This window comes from Rhinatrema bivittatum, chromosome 6, assembly GCF_901001135.1.
Source record: "Rhinatrema bivittatum chromosome 6, aRhiBiv1.1, whole genome shotgun sequence".
Classification (NCBI taxonomy): domain Eukaryota; kingdom Metazoa; phylum Chordata; class Amphibia; order Gymnophiona; family Rhinatrematidae; genus Rhinatrema; species Rhinatrema bivittatum.
In genome coordinates, this window is record NC_042620.1 from 172,858,938 (window position 1) to 172,879,488 (window position 20,551).

Sequence of the window (20,551 nt, forward strand, 5' to 3'; positions counted from 1 at the left end):
AGGAGTCATGTTTAAGCAAACATCATCTCCTACTGCCTTGAGGCCAATCTCGTGGAAAGAGCTGTGAGATCAGCCCCTCAGCAGCAGGAGATGATGTTGATTATACAAGACTTCTGCTGCCACTTACAGCTCATGATACAATCATGGATAAGAGGGTCCAGCATTACCCCCTCCAAAAAAAAAAAAAAATTTTGTAAAAGGACCCACAACCTGGCAGCTGCCAGCGGAGCCTATCACTGGTGGCTGAAAATAGAGCAAGGCTAGCAGGCCACTGCAGAGCCCATCTCGCAGCAGATGAAGGAAAAGAGGACACCACAGCCACCAGCAGAGCCCAACCCACTGGTGCCTGAAGAGGGATTCCTGTAGGCTGCCACAGAGCCTATCCTGTGATGAACTAAACAGAGGACACCGCAACCACCAGTGGAGCCCATCCCACTGGCGGCTGAAGAAGAAGCAAATTAGAGGAGGGGAGACTCTGAGCCTGCACATGTATGCATGTGTATGTGTGTGAGAGACAGAGCCTGCGTCTGTGTGAGAGAGTGCCTATGTGTCACATATAGGCTCTCGCATGCATGCACACACTGTTATGGATGACGTGTCAGCTAAAAAAAAAAGAAAGAAAGAAAAATAGGCAGATCTGTGGGATTTTAAGGGTTAGGGATAACTGAGGGAAGAAAAGGCTATCAAACTAGGGGGGTTTGGAGGAACTTTCTCTTAACTGGGCAAACTGGAAATGAACTGGTAAAACTGAGAATAGCATTGGTGCGCACCCCTTTTTAAATCCCCCAATTTATGAGGAAGAAACATTTACGCACACAGGCACGCGCCCACCTAAAATTTTGTGCACATAGGCGCACGGCCAGGCTATCTTATAACATGCAGGCATATGCGCGTGCATGTTATAAAATGGCTGCGTCCCTGTGCAAGGGCTGAAGTACGTGCGTCAATGTGCACCCATGCGCTGGTTTTAAAGTTATCATCATAGGCTCACACACACACAATATGTGTGTGTGTGAAAGAGGGTATGAGACAGAGCCTGAATGTCTGTGTGTGAGAGAGAACCTATGTGTTATATACAGGCTCTCACATGCACACGCACATAATGTGTATGTGTGCAACAGCCTGTGTGTGTGTGTGTGTGTGTAGGGAAAGAGAGAGTGTGTGTGTGTATGTGAGACAGGGAGTGTTTGAGAGAATGAAAATGTGTAAATGTCTGTGTTGGAGGATAAAGTTTGTGCTGTCCTCCTCCTCCATTCCACAACAATCTCAGGGTGACTGGAAATTAAAAGATACCCACTATGGAAAGCAGGAGATTTTTTAATGCTTATTAGTTTTAACTTGTGGGTTTTATTTGATGTTTCTGCTGTTTTGAAATACATTATTAGTATTTTAGACATTTATAATATGTTTTTAATTATTGGATATATTTTGAAATATATGTTATTTTTAATAGTATGATTTTACTATTATGATTCATGATTTATATTTCTTGGTTTTATTGTTTGATGTTTTAAGAGGAATGGTAATATTGCACTGCATACAACAGCTGGCTTGTGATTTCCAGTTCAATTTTTGTCTGCACATTTCTATTTATTGTCTCTTTATTCTGTATTTGTCTCCAACAGTTAACTGACACCTGTGAGTATATTTTGTGAATCTCTGAGTTATTAAATATCATCTGAATAAGATCTTGTATTCATTTTCTAATACTGTTTGTAACCCTTACTTTTATTTATTTATTTATTTAAAATCATTTATATTCCACCAATCCACAATTCTTAGATGGAGGAGTTTAAGTCCCAAGGGCACACAAACTTATTTGTTCTCTTCGGGGCACACATCCAGCTAGCACTTCTCCCATGCTTAACTCTATCCCAGGGTGGATTCTTTCTGTGGGGGGATGCTGTCACTTATGGCCGAGACAGTGATGTGATGTTCCCCATGTGTTGTTACATAGCTGCATCCTAAGGGTTGAGATGCCTTGACAAACCAGGCAGGCCCAGGTTCTGGGTGTTAAAGTTTACTGATTTTGTAACAAGCCCAATTTGTCCATAATATTGAAACTGCAGCAGACTGATGGTACAGATGTTAGTTTCTTATTAGTAGGTGTCTTATTTCAGCTATCTGGGTGAAGCCACCCATAATGATATTAAATGCACAAAGCTCTCCCAGCGGCAAAATGGGAATCCTATTGGAGGGAGTCCCTCAATCACAGAAAAAAAACAGTCCTACCTAAATCCATCTTTTTCTTGGATACCCAATTGTCCTGGCCCCATAAGCAGAGATCCAATTGGGGTCTCCCGATTTTGGTGATTCTCCTTAGTTTTGTTGTAGAGGACTTTTTTTTTTAAGAGACTTTTCCTACAAAGAAAAAGAGGATCAGGCTATCTCAGCTCTGTATTCTAGTGGGGAGGGATGAGTCAGAAAAAACTTCCCCACTAGGGCTGGTGCAAGGGTCAATAGCACCCTAGGCAGATCAATGTAACACCCCCCGCTCCCAAACCACAACCTGAGCTGAATGTGCCCTCTGACAGTGGTAGATAATATAGCGTTATGATCACCCTCTTAGAGTGCTCTCTCTCTCTCTCTCCCTCCAAACCTAGCGAGTGACTTTGCCACTATTTTTTACATTTTTGAAAATGGCACTCTCGCTTGTCCTGGTGGTGCCCCGCCCACTCATGCCACCCCAAGTGGCCGCCTAGTCCCTCCTAATGGTCACGCAGGCCCTGCTCCCCACAAGGCAATTGTCCAAAATACTTTCTTTAAGGAAAACTGGATACATCTTCAGTCATCAAAAGCTCTGTCAGAAGGAGCTGTCATCGGTCTTGCCCACCTAGGGAGTGGAGTGGAGTTCATGATCTTCAGGCCTCTGGACTGAGAGCCCAGAAGGGGAATTCTGGCCCAAAATCTCTCTCTCTCTCTCTGTAATTAATAGAAGAGGGACCCTCTGGCAGGAGTGCACGATGAAGGATCCCTTCCTGTGCATGATGAGACTGGGAGGCCTCATCGGAGAGTTGAAAGAAAAAAAAAAAAAAAAAAAAGACATCCTCACAGATAAAAAGCTTTCTAAAACTGACCACACAGGAAACTAAAATGGCTACACTAAATAGGATGAGGTGTCCAATCCAAGCCCTCCAAACTGGGAGGGGCAGAAGGGGGTAGAATGTAAGGGTTCTGGGCAGGGACCTTGGACCATCTAGTGGCTGACCTAAGGGGGCACCACATTTCGATGCAATACAGTCAAATAATTTTACATATAGTTTTGCTGGGTGGCTAAAACTGGCCACGGCTTTCTTTACTGCATGCAGGGCCCTTAGTCGTTTTTCTTGTAATGTCTTTCAGCCAAGTTGCCAGACAAAGTTAATGTCAGGCCAAGGTATGCATTTTTTAGGGGTGTGTTCTACTGCTTGATTATTTAGACACATTTTGAATTTTGTATCAGAGATTCTTTGGCTCACTTCTGCTTGGTGATGTCCGATCCAGGGATATATGATTAATAGTAAATTTTAAAACTCCTTTTTATTCTGTAGATGCAGCATTTCTATATGTAGAGAATGTGTATATCTGGAGTGGTGGGGGTGGGGGGATTGGGGAGAATGCTGAGGTCAGGAGGAGAGAGAAAGCAAGCCCACTGCTGCTAATCCACGTCAATCTGAGGTGGGGGAGGGGTCACCCTTCTGCTTCCTTCCTCCCCCGGTCTGACTCCCTTACTCTTACCCCCACAGGATCAGGGGTCAGTTGTGGAGGAAGGGGCACCATCAACGACTTTCACCCGGGGCATCAGTGGCAGTAGAGCTGTCTCTGTGGGCACTTGTGTTTTTGGTGGGTGTGGGTGTGGGTGTGGGTGAGCACTAATTTCAGTTTTTGCACAAGGCACTGGTTAGACTAGAGCCGGCCACGATTCCAGGACGTGGGACTAGGCTTCAGGTTGAGCGAGGATGCACGAGTGGGGGTGGAAGGAAAGAGTGCAGGAGTCAGGGAGGGAGGAATGCTGGGATCATCCCTGGAGGGGGAAATAGTGGAGGGGGTGGCGAGAGAGGGTGTTGATTAACAGAGAGAGGGTGAAGCAGAAAGATGATAAATCTGATTCCTCCTGCCCCCTTCCCCAACTAATCAACAGCTATTGCAGGGTGACCACAACTCATGAGTTCCCAGGTGTGCTCGTGCTACTGTAATGGTTTTGTTTTTAAACGATAGTTTATGTTTAATTTTTAAAAAACTGTTTCCCAGTTAATAGCCACAGTCCAGCAGGAGCACGTTAAGTAGCTGGGATGTAGTGCTAAGAGAGCTGTTTCTGTGTCCTAGCAGCAGTGACTCCTTTCTCTTCTCTGCCTGCAGAGAGGCTTGTTGTGCCGTAGCCTGTAACCTAAGGACAGAAGAAGGGCTGCAGGGACACAGCACATCCCTCTGCAGGCAGCAAAAGCCCTCCCACTGCTGCGGCACTTGGACGGCTAGCGCAGGCGTCCTCACTTTGGGTCACCTCTCCTGCAGCCATTGCTCTGCACTGGCCGCCACTGACAAAGAAGAAAGGGGACCACGGAGTCAAGAGGGTACTGGCTCTCAACCACTGTCACTATCATGTCTACCGCCGCCCACAAGGCCCTTACTATGTCATCTGGGTAGAGGCAGATGTCACTGGGAGGAGGGAGCCAATGAAGAACATGGAAGGGGTTAACAGAGGGGGAGAGATTGAAGGTTCGAAAGTGGTAAGGGAAAGGGCTGAGCTAGGGAAGATTGTGTGCTAGGAAGATGTTAGAGACAGGAAGGCGAAGGCCTGTGATGGTGAGAGAAGGGATGAGGGAAGGAGAGGGTTGAAAGGGAGTAAGAAAAAGGAGTGAAAAAACAGATGATGGAAGATTGGGAAGGGGGGGTAACAGATTCAGGGCTAGAAGAGGCAATGCAACAAGATGAAAGTGGAGAAGTGGGGGGAATAAGATGGGCAAAATACAGAGTGGGAAATGTGAAGTAATGGGGGAAGAGAGGGACAGAAATGACATTGAAGAGGGAGGGGATGTGGAGAAAAATCACAGAAAAAAAAGGTAAAATGGAAAGAAAAACATGGCAAGGAGTCCGGCCAGGATAGAGGAGAAGCAGATTGAACAGTATAATAAGAGAAGCATAAGTAAACAATTATTTTTTTAAAATAGGATTAAAAATCTAGATGCAAAGATTGACATGTGATAGACAGATGAACAATTCAGGGTCAAATCTGAACCAGGCAAAATTTCAGCCTCATTTGAGTGTGACAAGAAATGCAGATTTTTCTCCCAACAGATCTTGCTTCAAAACATTTGAAATAGGTATGTTGATCTGATGAAGGCTACATTGTACTTTTTAAAAGTACAATACAAGTTTTGCAACATTTTCTTTGAAACAAACAAATAAAAAAAAATAGTTTGTCCAATCCACTCAGTGAATCCATGAAGTTGACCTGGCAGGAAACTTAAGAAGATGAAATTTAATGTGGACAAGTGCAAGGTGTTGCATATAGGGAAAAATAACCCTTGCTGTAGTTACACGATGTTAGGTTCCATATTAGGAGCTACCACCCAGGAAAAAGATCTAGGCATCATAGTGGATAATACTTTAAAATTGTCGGCTCAGTGTGCTGCAGCAGTCAAAAAAGCAAACAGAATGTTAGGAATTATTAGGAAGGGAATGGTTAAATAGAACGGAAAACGTCATAATGCCGCTATATCGCTCCATGGTGAGACCGCACCTTGAATACTGTGTACAATTCTGGTCACCGCATCTCAAAAAAGATATAGTTGCGATGGAGAAGGTACAGAGAAGGGCAACCAAAATGATAAAGGGGATGGAACAGCTCCCCTATGACGAAAGGCTGAAGAGGTTAGGGCTGTTCAGGCTGTTCAGCTTGGAGAAGAGATGGCTGAGGGGGAATATGATAAGAGGTCTTTAAGATCATGAGAGGTCTTGAACGAGTAGATGTGAATCGGTTATTTACACTTTCGGATAATAGAAGGACTAAGGGGCATTCCATGAAGTTAGCAAGTAGCACATTTAAGACTAATCGGAGAAAATTCTTTTTCACTCAACGCACAATAAAGCTCTGGAATTTGTTGCCAGAGGATGTGGTTAGTGCAGTTAGTGTAGCTGGGTTCAAAAAAGGTTTGGATAAGTTCTTGGAGAAGTCCATTAACGGCTATTAATCAAGTTTACTTAGGGAATAGCCACTGCTATTAATTGCATCAGTAGCATGTTTGGGTAATTGCCAGGTTCTTGTAGCCTGGTTTGGCCTCTGTCAAAACATGATGCTGGGCTTGATGGACCCTTGGTCTGACCCAGCATGGCAATTTATGTTTGCTGCTGGTGCTTCTCTCCCATCAGCTCTCTAGCATGACATTTTAGCGCATGCTTTGTTTTTTTTTCCCAGTATCATTTTTTTGGCCAAAAGGGTTGTCATGCAAACTATAACTTAGTTCTCTCCTCTATCCCCAGTTGAGAAGGGCACCCTGATAAGGCGTGTGCCGCCAGACCATTGGTTCTGTCAGCTGGCATCCGAAACAGTGAGCCTGTGAACTCAGGTGAGATGGGAGCTGGGTCAGAGGTCGATAATGTTGATACGAATTTACCACTTACAGGAACCGCTCAGCCTGAGAGGAGTACGGAGAGGATAGAGCAGGCCACAAACACAGCCAGGACAGAAGAGGGAGAGAAAACCAGGAGGCAGGACAAGGCTAAGCGTAAGTGCAAGCGCACTAGATCGAGCTCTTCGGATTCTTCATCATCATCCTCCTCCTCCTCTTGTTCGAGCTCTTCCGGATCTTCTTCTATTGAAGAGACAGAAAAAGGGGACAAGGGTCTAGACAGAGGTGTGCTGGCGCTAGTCACATTTTCCGAACTTTGGGAGGACGTGCCCATGGTTCTGCGCAAGAAAATCCGGCAGAGGAAATTTATTGACCTCTTTCAGCTACTAGAAGGGAGGAGGGGTAGGAGGAAAGAATTAAAAAAGAGAGGGGCAGAGTATTTCCCTTGCACACAGAAGAAGGTAGTTAGGAACTTTTTAAATTGGACCCGTGCCTTCCTGTGACTCGCGAGCGTGATAGGGCATCACGATAGTTCCCAGTATAGCCCGACGTTAGCGTACACAGATGTGATCTTGGCAGCCAGTAAGGAATACAAAGGCTAGTCCAGGTTGAATTATTACGAGCGTTTCTGAGACTGTATGGAAGAAAATAAATTTATATCCTGGGGCACAAGTGATGTCGGGTTGTTGCTTATGCAGCTGAATGCAAAGATTCCTTCCTACATGTCGGGCGTTCCTTTCGCACCGGTGCTGGGTCAGGCGGGAACAGACGAGCTGGAGCAGGTTTGTCGGACATCTGTTGGCGGTTCAACCGTTCAGCAAGCAACTTTCCAGACTGTAAATTTCGCCACAGCTGTTCCAACTGTGGAGCAGGTCACCCAGCATCCAAATGCAGAAAGTGCTCGAGAGAAGGGAGTGCAGGTGCCAGGTCCACCTTGGGAGAAGCACCAAAAGGTGTTCAGAAATGAGAACCTCGGTTTGCGCCTACTCCGGTACAAGTTGAGGCATTGAAGTCATGGTTGCTAAGGTACCCTAACGCGGAGATGTCATTGTTCTTGATAAGAGGATTTTCAGAAGGTTTTATTATTCCATTTATGGGCCCCTCAGGAGTTGGGGGCAGAGTGAATTGTTCCTCAGTGCATAGCATGTCTAAGATTGTCAAGGATAAACTGACGTCCGAAATTGAGTTAGGTCGCATCGTGGGGCCATTCAATGAGCCACCTTTTGATTTAGTCTTATCCCCACTAGCAGTGATCCCAAAAAAAGAGACAGGAAAATTTAGACTCATTCACAATTTGTCCTTCCCAGAGGGCAGATCAGTCAATGACTTCATCCCTCACAAGCTCTATGTGGTATGATACGCTTCATTCAGCTCAGCAGTTCGTCTAGTCCAGCTTTGCGGTCCGGGGGCATTGATGGCAAAAGTCAACATTGAATCAGCATTCCAACTTATGCCGATACATCCAGAGAGTTTCCCACCATTGGGATTTCAATTCGAGGGATGTTCCTTCGTGGACAAATGCCTACCGATGGGTTGCTCTATCGCGTGTGCCTTTTTCAAAGCTTTCAGCTCATTTGTACACTGGGTAATTGAGCAGGAGTCCAGGTCATCTAATGTCATACACTATTTAGATGATTTCCTATTCGTTGGTCACCCAGACACAAATACTTGCGAGGACCTCTTACGTTGTTTTCACCAGGTCGTGGGCAATTTTGGAATCCCTATCGCGAACGCAAAATGGTAAGACCCTCTACAGCCTGGTTTTCTTGGGCATCGAACTAGACTCAATATCCATGCAGTCAAGATTACTGGAGGAAAAAGTGAACGAGCTTAAAAGACTGGTCTCGCAGGCGCAGGGGGCGAAGAAATTGACTTTAAATCAGGTCCAATCACTGGTTGGCAGTCTGAACTTCGCGTACGGGGTTATCCCAATGGGAAGAGCTTTCTTGCGTGGTCTGTCGGCCGTAATGTCCGGTGTCACAAAAAGTTTCCACCATATCTGTATATCGCGGGGAATTTGTGAGGATTTGCTTATATGGAATAGATTTTTGTCCAACTTTAACGGCTCATTGTGGTAGACTGAAGCGGTCTCAAATTATGAACTAGAATTGTTTACTGACGCGGCGGGCTTGGTTGGGTTTGGCGCATATTGCCAAGGAGCATGGTGCGTGGCTCAGTGGCCCAAGGAGTGGAGGCATTCTGGCACTACCAAGAACATTACATTCCTCAAGCTGTTCCCTATTGTAGTAGTAGTGGTACTATGGGGCGAGCGGATCAGGAACAAAAAAGTGATTTTCTGGTGTGATAACCAAGGTGTAGTTGAGGTTATCAACAAGAGAGCTGCAAAAGATCTATTAATCTCGGAATTGCTGCGCAAGTTCATCCTGCGATGCATGGAATTAAATGTGACCGCATGGGGCGTCATGAGCCGGGTGCATCGCATCTAACACTTTGGCCGATTCTCTTTCTCGTTCAAAGTGGGTTCATCCTGTGCCTGTGGTGGGATGCCCGAGCTGATAGAGATGCAATGTGGTGCTTAACAGTGAAATGACTCGACAGGTATTAGGTTGAAATTATGATGGGAGGCTCTTTGCTGGAGGGTGGCGGGAGCTGGTAGTCATGACCCCTTTGCTGGATGGTGGCGGGAGTCATGGGGGTATATATTTCAAATGTTAATGGTTCAAAGTTGGGATGGCCTGGATCTGCACACCTTGCTGGCGGGTGGAGGGTGCAAAGTGAGGCCCATGTAAATTTCTTGCTCGGGCACCTGATTGTTGTATAATAAACCTGGGCCTGTTTGATCCCCACTTATTGCCTAAATCTTGGTTTGTTATTGATTGCCTTGTTTGTTATTGATTGTTAGAGGGTGAGTGCTGGGAAATGAATAGGTCCTGGCTACCCATATTATCTCTGACGTTCTTGAGCTCCCTGGAATCCTGACAATATTTACTCAGCAAAAATGTTTTTTGGTCACAGTATGAGTGAAAAAGTCACAACAACCCATGTGAGTCAAATCTGCAGTTCTTGTATGCAGCAAGAAAAGGGTCAGCTACAGTGCCTAAGATCTGTGGCACTGCCAGGGTGTGGATTAATGAATCAAGCAAAGGGGAGGGCCAGGGGGGGGCTTCAAAATTCAATAAAATCAGCAAATGCTATTATGAGCTAATTACACTACAAGTGACTGCAGCTGAGCCTCTGAGGTTGATTTAAGAGAATGGAGAACCTAATGTTAATCTCATCCCACTGATTCATTCTTTAAACTCAGCTATAATTTGGTCTTGTCATTTTAATGGCTAGCCACCCCCATGTGATATTAATTTATGTTGAACAGTAGCAAACAGAAGAAATATCAGATGTAGCATTATAGCAATTGCTCTTGACTCATTGGGTTGGTCTGTTTAGCTTTTGGGGCCTAGGCTCATTTTCCTCCACCTTGGAGCTCCCAGTAACGTCAGACCCAGTGCTGCAAATAAGCAGGTATAGTCAGGTTCTCTGAGTATCGGAAAGAAATGTTCTGCCAGTGGGCATTTCCAGAAAGACAGAGAGAGAGAGAGAGAGAGAGAGTTTGGCTCCTCTCCTTCAGTATAGGGCTCATGAGGGCGCAGAGCAATTCTTGCCTCATTCCCTTTCCTCACTCCCTTTCCTCATATTCCCATAGCCCCCATGTCAGCTCCAACAAGTTTCCGGAATCTGATGTGGGAGGAAACAAGAGGGGAGGGACTGAAAGCAGACTGGGTGGGGAAAAAAGGGCTGGAGCAGACAGTGTGATCTCAGGATTGAGAGCACAGTGGGGGACATGGAAGGGCATTAGGGCAATGGTTCAAGCAGGCCAGCAGGATGAGGTAAATAATACCCGAAAGATTTACTGCCAGTATGGGAATCCCCAAAACCTTACAGACAAATCTCCTGCACTGTTGCTGAGCCTGCATAAACTCTGGCCTAACAGCAGCAGTGTGGCAGCTGCCCCGGCACAGAAAGCCTGCTCTTTTCTATTGCTCCCACCCTGGGCTGCTCTTTTAAGTTTGCAGCTGGCACAGGGGAAGCGAGTGAGGAAGAGAACCAAGGAGAGCCAGACGGCCACAAGTGCACTGGAAGCAGGCACCAATGGAACTCCCACCGCCCCAAATCCCACTGCAGTTTACCAGCATTGCTCCAAAAGATGCTGTATCACGGACAAACACGTCGCATTTCTACATCCAGACTGATGCACCGGCGATCAATTCCCCTGCCAGCCCAGGGCAGAAAAGATCTTCTGTGGCTGAGGGCATGCATGCCTCTGCTGTTCTTTCTCTGGGCTAGGACTGACCCCCGGGAAGTGGTGCAGGGCAGAAGAGGCAATGTTTGTGCTGCTGCTGGGTTTTTTTTCTCCAGGCTTCCCAAGACCTGGGACTGGGGGAGGGCCGCAGGGACTGCAGTTAGGGGGGGGGGGGATGCTCGCTCAGGTCACTCCGAACAGGCTGATCTAGTCCTGTTATTGCCCCATTGCATACATGGAGAAGTTGGTCCCTACCTTTCTATTATTCCTCCAGAATTTCAACTCTGAGCATGCAATGAGGCAAAAGGACTTAATCAGCCTGTTTGGGTTGACCTGGGTAAGGTGGCAATCCTACAGGATCAGTTTCTGTGCCTCTTCTTCCGTGACACTTCAGCTGATGGCCCACACGGCCCCAGAAGGACAGGGTAGCAGAGAGGCACATGCGGTAGCTGGGTTTGCATGAATTCCCTGTCTCCAGGGTACGGGTGGGAGGACAGCAGTGCTGGGGAGTGGCGATGTATTTATTTTCCCAGTACTACAGTGCAGAGCCTGGCTTATTGGGGGCTGACCCTTCAGTTTTTTGTCTACCCAGTTTTATTTCTAACTTGTGGCCCCTTGATCTGTATTTAGTGAAGGTCTGTCTATGTTATATGTGTGGGAGCAAGGCGAGATGTTCTCCTAAAGTGTAGTTTCTGGATTAAGGAGGATCTATAGCATTCTGGAGCTGCTCCTGCTCTTTGCTCCACTACCTGTACAGGGGCTCTGAGGTAGAACAACTGAGAGCAGTCTCTCCCCACACATTAAAAATGCAGAGCTAAAACTCTCCATGGAATCTCCTGGCTAGGATTGCTATGTTCTGTTCGATTTGTTAACGTCCTTTTACTTTTGCAGAGTTGTTCTGCAAACTCCAGACTGCGTTATACCTGAACTGGTATAAGAAAGTGCTTTCTGGACAGATTATAAAAGCAGATAGAACTAACAAGCTCCACACAACTTCCTGGCTAGGGAGAGTCATCGATAAGCTTGCTACCTGTGAAACTGAGCAGATCGCTAAGCCTTGTTTCTTCTCAGTTACTCTGTTCTGTTAATAACTTAGCAACAGTTTCCTTTGCAGTTTATCATGCACGGAATACAATCTTATTGGGCAGTGGATTGTTTGAGCTCATATAAGAAAGTTATTTATAGTAGTTTAAAAAAAGCTCTCTGAAATTCAAATATGGTCTACTTTATTATTTACTTCATTCCCTCCTTCCCTATGCACCCTATCTTCTGCCTTTTTTTTTTCTTTTACCTAGAATGCTTCTTTGGCAAAGTTTTAGTTCTTGAATGAGTCACCAATTAGGTAAAAAGTTGATTATTTGTTTTTGTTGTGTGTCTGTCTGTCTTAAGTAGACCGTCCATTCTGTGTCTCTGTACAGTTCAGTATGCATCTGATATGTGTTATACCAAAGACTTCTAATAATGAAGGGTGAGTCACTTGCATAGGAAAGCACATAACGAGGTGATATAAAGGTGTTAAAAGCAAAAGGTTTGGTTATTTTTGTAACACAGAATCACTATCAGGAAAGCAACAACTGTATGGTAGGCACCTGACTTCAGACTCCGCTCTAAGGAACAGCTGAGCCAGCCCTGGTTCAAAGCAATGCATGTAAAACTCAGACTGGGGTCTGACCAGGTCAGGGCTCACTGGGCTATAGAGGATCCTGAGCTACAAGTGAAAATGAAATGTGAAGCTGCCATTTCCTGCGGGGAGTTTAGAGCAGTTCTGGGTTTGCTTTCTGTTTTATTTATTTCTTTCAACTTGCATTTAAATACATTCTGGTACTTGTACTCCCTGCTTCTACTGTGTGAAATCAGCGCTGCTGCTACCAGAATGCATCAGGAGGGGGGTTTCTCACAACCCCAACTGGCCTAATGGCTCCTTCCAAGGAACTGGGCCACTTGGCAGCTATGAACATTCGCCTTCTGTGCAAACATTAGCCAACTGCAAATAGATCTGATAATAATCTAGTTTGAATGATAGGCATTATATAAATGAAAAAAATATATTTTTTGTGGTAACACAGTAAATGATATAAAGTAGTGTAGGTGCTATGTTAAATAAAAAACAAAAAATATATAGGATACCTTTTTTAGTGGACTGACTTAATACATTTCTTGCTTAGCTTTTAGATGCCAATACCCCCTTACTTGGGTTAGAATAGAATCTATAAAAATGTGTCACCTTATATATTTTTTTGTTTTTACTTGTTAACTTTTATTCCCCTATAATAAATGTCTTCCCAGGGTTTGAAGTCAGCATAGGTCAGGGGTGGGATCAGTACAGTAGCAGCAAGAATTAAAATATACCTGCACCCCTGTTCAGACCCTGCCTCAACCCCGCTCACTGCCATTTGTCAGCAGTTTCTGAAGCTAAGGCCCCAGGATCCTTCCTTCTCAATAGCTGCAGCTTCCTCCTAATTCGGCCCCATCCTACTGCCTCTATAACTCAGCCACTGCAATGAAAGTCCTTAGTAGGGCTCCCTGCAATACCCAGTAAAAGTGCACCTTGAATACCACCCCACCTGTAGATGTCACTTGTTAGCAATGACCAAGTCCCTCTCCTTTAGTGAGCTATATACGATGATGACGCCACAGAATCACCGGTCCCTGCCAGGCCAATGAGTAAACAGTCAGATCTGGGACTCAAACCCAGATCAGCACACAGCTCTGCCACCAGACCATCAGAACAGCCCAAGGTTTGTCTTTTTTTTTTCTGTAAGTAATCTTTAGTATTGAGAGAGCAGATGGCCTTCAAGATAGAATAATGGCTTGCGATCTGAGTTTAAACACTGCTCCCACTAATACTCATTTTGGTCTTGGGTAAGTCACTTTATCTCCCACTGCCTCAAGTATCCACTCAGATGATAAGCTCTCTGTGGAAGGGTCTCATTCTACCTGCATGCAATTCGTTGCAAAGCACCCCTTACACTATATAAATACCAAAATATTACTAAACTTTTAATGGCATAAAGCAGCACCACATCCTACCAAACCGAAGGCCTAAGACAGATTTCCTATTGGATTTAATTCCTTTTGTCACTACATTTTAGGAGGGGAGGAGCAGGGGAATGGGCATGAGCGACAGCACCTTCTGGCTAAAAGGTGCACTGAAGACAAAAACAGAAATCATGGAGCATGCCATTGCCCATAAAAGGGCTAGAAAGCACTAGATGCAATGCTCTGTGTCCCCTTTTGGAGGGGAGGGGAGGGGAAAGGAAAGTTAAGGAAAAGGTGCAATCATTACTGTCTCCTTCTGCTCGCCTCATAATAATAAAGGCCAGAGTATACCAGGCTCAGTGCATAAGGCCAGATTAAGGCTGAAAATACCTTTTCATAGTAGCATAGTAAAATGACAGCAGATAAAGACCAAAAGGGCCCATCTAGTCTGCCCAGTACGGTTTCGTCCAATTTAGGTATAAGCACACATTTAGAGAAGATAAGGCCATCGCGGAAAGATTAAATGATTTCTTTTCTTCAGTGTTTACTGAAGAGGATGTTGGGGAGGTACCCGTACTGGAGAAGGTTTTCATGGGTAAAGATTCAGGTGGACTGAACCAAATCACGGTGAACCTAGAAGATGTGGTAGACCTGATTGATAAACTGAAGAGTAGTAAATCACCTGGACCAGATGGTATACACCCCAGAGTTCTGAAGGAACTAAAAAATGAAATTTCAGACCTATTAGTAAAAATTTGTAACCTATCATTAAAATCATCCATTGTACCTGAAGACTGGAGGATAGCTAATGTAACCCCAATATTTAAAAAGGGCTCCAGGGGAGATCCGGGAAATTACAGACAGGTTAGCCTGACTTCAGTGCCAGGAAAAATAGTGGAAAGTGTTCTCAACATCAAAATCACAGAACATATAGAAAGACATGGTTTAATGGAACAAAGTCAGCATGGGTTTACCCAAGGCAAGTCTTGCCTCACAAATCTGCTTCACTTTTTTGAAGGAGTTAATAAACATGTGGATAAAGGTGAACCGGTAGATGTAGTGTACTTGGATTTTCAGAAGGCATTTGACAAAATTCCTCATGAGAGGCTTCTAGGAAAAGTAAAAAGTCATGGGATAGGTGGCGATGTCCATTCATGGATTACAAACTGGCTAAAAGACAGGAAACAGAGAGTAGGATTAAATGGACAATTTTCTCAGTGGAAGGGAGTGGGCAGTGGAGTGCCTCAGGGATCTGTACTGGGACCCTTACTTTTCAATATATTTATAAATGATCTGGAAAGAAATATGACGAGTGAGGTAATCAAATCTGCAGATGATACAAAATTGTTCAGAGTAGTTAAATCACAAGCAGATTGTGATAAATTGCAGGAAGACCTTGTGAGGCTGAAAAATTGGGCATCTAAATGGCAGATGAAATTTAATGTGGACAATTGCAAGGTGATACATATAGGGAAAAATAACCCATGCTATAGTTACACAATGTTAGGTTCCATATTAGGTGCTAGTACCCAAGAAAGATCTAGGCGTCATAGTGGATAACGCATTGAAATCGTTGGTTCAGTGTGCTGCGGCAGTCAAAAAAGCAAACAGAACGTTGGGAATTATTAGAAAGGGAATGGTGAATAAAACGGAAAATATCATAATGCCTCTGTATCGCTCCATGGTGAGACCGCACCTTGAATATTGTGTACAATTCTGGTTGCCGCATCTCAAAAAAAGATATAATTGTGATGGAGAAGGTACAGAGAAGGGCTACCAAAATGATAAGGGGAATGGAACAGCTCCCCTATGAGGAAAGACTAACGAGGTTAGGACTTTTCAGCTTGGAGAAGAGACGGCTGAGGGGGGATATGATAGAGGTGTTTAAAATCATGAGAGTTCTAGAACGGGTAGATGTGAATCGGTTATGTACTCTTTCAGATAATAGAAAGACTAGGGGGCACTCCATGAAGTTAGCATGTGGCACATTTAAAACTAATCGGAGAAAGTTCTTTTTTACTCAGCGCACTATTAAACTCTGGAATTTGTTGCCAGAGGATGTGGTTAGTGCAGTTAGTATAGCTGTGTTTAAAAAAGGATTGGATAAGTTATTGGAGGAGAAGTCCATTACCTGCTATTAATTAAGTTGACTTAGATAATACCCACCGCTATTACTAGCAACGGTAACATGGGATAGACTTAGTTTTTGGGTACTTGCCAGATACTTGTATCCTGGATTGGCCACTGTTGGAAACAGGATGCTGGGCTTGATGGACCCTTGGTCTGACCCAGTATGGCATATTTTTATGTTCTTATGCAACCCAACACCAGTTTGCTCCTCCTTCCAAGTCCTTTACTTGTCCTTGTCACCCTTTTCCTATCATTGTCCAGAGCCTGCCTAAAATCTACCAAAGCAAGAGTTTGCTTCCTCAAGGTTGGACCTATTTGCATAAGCTTGTCAATGCCTGAAAGTCAATGTAAGATGCAAAGACGAAAATGCAGTCAGTAGAAGCCCTTGCCCTATGGTTTGGTAGCTGTTTATAGCACAGGCAAAGTGAGTTCTAGCCCCCTGACCAAAAAGCATCTGCAGATTTAGAAGCTGTGGCGAGGCTGAAAGCTTGACCCCTGATGTACCACGTCATACAGCATGGATGCCTCAAGTAAAGTTGTTAGCGGTGCTGCCAGAGTGTTTTACTGCTTAAGAATGCCACTACAGGCAAGTTTGACTTTTCTGAGCAGCTAAACCTGTTCACAGAAATGGCCTCAAATTTACATTTATTCAAATGTATTGATCACTTAACACAAAAGGCCTAAGTGATGCTAATAAAAACATTCAAATCAAAAATGTTAAAATAAAAACGCACAAGCAGCTATACCTGTTATAGTACATCTACAGTCTAAGGGAAAACAATTCAACTGCCCTTCTTCCACCTGTACTGACGCTGTACCGAAATACAGACGACGGTGTGTCAGTCAGTTAAAATATCTGATGCTTTCCAATGCCCACAGTGAGTGGTGGTAATGAGAAACTTCCATGAGGGGCATTTACATTGCTATTTAACATTTCTATAACCTTCTCTGTGGAGCCTACCATCTAGTCAAGACACACAGACAAGACAAATAGGAGGGATCAGGAAATGTATTTATTACAATAAACATGGTTGAAGTTGACAAATCTGTGATCAGGAAAAGATGGAATTAGCAGCATCAGTTCTATTGATAATAATTGTATGAAAGACTGCATAGTAAAAGTTATGATACAGGCGTCACTCTTCAGCTGTTGACGGTGCACACACAGAACACTATTAAGAGGCACCACTCACTTACACAGCCCAAGCCGCTGACCGTCTGCTTTAAGTCTGGAATCAATATTTCTTTACGGTACTCTTGTTACAGCGCCAAAAATGAATTGTACTGATAAAAACTATATCACAGAGAAAGCCCTGAGCCTCTAGGTAACAGTGCCCTCAAATGTCTGATAATAGTCACATATACCCATGTGAAAAATGAAGTCGCCCAGATTTGATTTACATGCAGCTTGCCTTCCACGCAGGCAATCAAAAGGACATTGAAATCAAGTAAAGCAGCCCCTTACATATTAGCACGTTTTCTCAAATGGGACAAAGAAAAGGAAAGGGATTGCTTTAACTGCCATGCAGGCCAATGCAGAAAGATGTGCTCAGCCCACCAAACCGTTTAACTGTCATTTAAAAGCACATTTTGTGAGGTAAGCCTAACTGCCAAGGCAACAAGGAATTTCACGCTCAAAAAACCTGTGTTTGAAAAATGTGAGTAGTGCTTAGTAGAGATGTGAATCGGAACCAGAATCGGGTCGGATTTCAGTTCCGATTCACATCTCTAGTGCTTAGCGCCCTCGTATGGAAATCCCATGCAAATGAGGGCATTAAGGAGTACTCCCCAAAACAGAAAAGTATGCCGGCCTAACCCAGATTTTCTGAGCTCTGGAAACTTAACTCCTGGTCAGAGATGGAGTTAACTTTCCAGCGCTGCTATGTCGGCACTTAGCTGGATGTCAATACTTATCCAGTTATCTGACCGTGGTTAGACATCGCCAGTTAGCCGGATAAGTCCGTATTATCCAGCAAAGTGGCGGCAGCTGACCATGACTGGGTAAGTACAATTTATCTGGCTTTTTGTTTCTTTTTTATTCTCAACATGGTCTCTTTTTCCCCCAGTTCTTCCACCTCCTTTCAACCAGAGTTTAAATGTGTGTTCTGCCTGTGCTGAATGCACATTTTAACTCGGTCTACATACTTTTTAACTCCCGATGCATTAGCATATCATTAATTTGCTGCATCGGGAGTTAAAAAAAAATTAAAGTGTACATTAACACTGCTTGCTGAAATCCAGCCCGCAGTTCCTTAACTGGTCAGGAGGTGTAAGAATTGACCCAATGAGTCATTATGAGCTCCTTTGGGCTTTTGTTTCTTGGAACAAACAGTTCATATGGAGCAAAAGAAGAGGTCCTCTACAGATTAATGCCAACCAGTCTCTCAGAATAGGATGTTGTCATCTCCATTTGTCCAATCACATTTTCAGAGAAAAATATGTAGGTTCAAAGAGAATAGTAAATCCGGACTTCATACCTGCTCAGGAGATTCCAAGGTAGAAGTTTACCATACATTTGGGGAAAACTGTGTATTAATGACAGCTATAAGACTGTAGTGGGCCAACTTGAGGCTAGGCCCCTGTATCGAGCCATAGTGCAACCATACCTTGAGTAGTGTGTGCAGTTCTGATTGTCCTATCTTAAAAAACAAAAAGAGAGTAGATGTAGAAAAGATGTAGAGGAGGGTGACAAAAATGATAAAGGAGATGGAATGACTTTCCTATGACAACAGACCGCGTAGGCTAGGGCTCTTCAACTTAGAAAAGAGACAGCTGAGGGGGGACATGATAGGAGTTTATAAAATCATGAGTGGGGTAGAAAGGTAAATAAACGATAGTTATTTACCCTTTCAAAAAATACTAAAATTATCAACCAGCACATACAAAATAAATAGCAGAAAGTACTTTTTTCACTCAGAGCATAAGCAGTGGCATCTGTTGCTAGAGGATGTGATCAAGGCAAGCAACATAGCGGGTTTGAAAAAAAAGGTTTGGACAAGGTCTTAGATGAAAACTCTATAACATTACGATCCATATAGACTTGGGAAAGCTCTATTCCTGGGAGTAACAGGAAATAGATGTACTTTATGGAATCTGCCAAGTACTTGCAACCTGGGTTGGCCACGGTCAGAGACAGGATGCTAGGCCTGATGGACCAAGCAAAATGGATTTACTTAAGATTTCTGCCCACTCTGGTTTTCACAAATGCCAATTTCTCCTTTTATTTTTAACTAGACCTCCCTTTATGTATTTATTTAGTTGGTTTATATTCCATCTTTCAGTCACTTCAAAGTGGATAACATTCAGGTACTGTAGGTATTTAGTTTTTCATCTTTTCCTCATCTCTAAAGAACATTGTTATCTTATTTTTATCCCTTGGGTTCATTAGCATGCAGTTTTTGGTTTTGTTGTTTTACAGAATATGCTGTTTTGCCCTATCTCAAAAAGCTATCAGATCTAGAAAAGGTACAGAGGAGGGTGACAAAAATGATAAACCAGGGAAGCCAGGGTTCAAATCCCACTGTCACTCCTTGTGACCTTGGACAAGTCACTTTACCCTCCATTGCCTCAGGTACAGACTTAGATTGTGAACCCTCTGAGGATAGGGAAATACCTGCAGTACCTGAATGTAATCCGCTCTGAAATGCTGAAAAACGGAATATAAAATTCTAATAAATAAATAATATAAATTACAAAATTGTATAAGCAAGCCTGCCAGAAAACTTTCCTATCCTGGCTTTCACTGCCTGCTGAAATCCCCCACAGAGTTTTTTCACGTTCAGAAAGTAAAACTGCAAAACTGACACTTCTTCTGCGGAGGCAGCTATTCGAGACAATATTATTAGCCTGCAGGGACCCTGTTCAACTTACATTTGTGGAATGAATAAATTCTATGCCTTCTCTGGTGGAGGTGGGGTTCACAGCAAGGCAATAAGATGTCTCCACATTTTAGAGAAGTATAACAGTGTTCAGACAGTTTTACATATTTTAAGAAAGAGCGTACAAAAATTCTCTCATTGATGCTTGCTAAATCTTCCTAATCTGCAATGGCTGTCAGGTTACAGAGGGAAGCGAGAAATCAATTGTCCTAGTAACAAATGCATGATCTCTGTTCAACAGGAGATTCTCCCATCGCATACCCACAGGAAGCAGTCCTTACAGATCCTGGCCCTTAACTGGGCAAGCTGCTCCCCACCAGCGGCAGAAACTGGTTCTGAAGCCCAAGACCTGTAGTTAGGGTCAGAGGATCCCCAACCCGAATTGTAAGGCTGCAGCTCAGGGGAGCAAGCACGGAGAGCGGGTAAGGACTAGGTCAACTTTGCCATGGCTGTGGGTAACTTAGACAGTTTTAGTCTCATACCAAAGATAAAATATTACAATATTTTAATACCACAGTGATACCATGGCTGAGATGCTTGTGGCTTTGCAACATGTTGGCACACCCTGGAGCTCGCCCACAGTCTCAAAAGAACTTGGTGGAAATTGCCCATGCAACAGAAGGGCCAATGTAATAAAAGCGCAGTAAAAAAAAAACCAACTTCATGCTAAAAATCTGAGCTCAGTCAGAACAAGTGCTGGGATTCTGCGTCATGAACCTCCAGTTACAACTACTGGGGGGATTTTATTTTCCCCTTATTTT

General features: G+C 44.0%; 1 protein-coding gene across 1 annotated transcript in view; it reads right to left on the reverse strand.

Moving 5' to 3' along the window:
• Positions 1-20,551, reverse strand: part of MAP2 (microtubule associated protein 2) — a 752,988-nt gene that overhangs the window by 724,412 nt on the left and 8,025 nt on the right. The gene's annotated exons all lie outside the window — the stretch shown is intronic.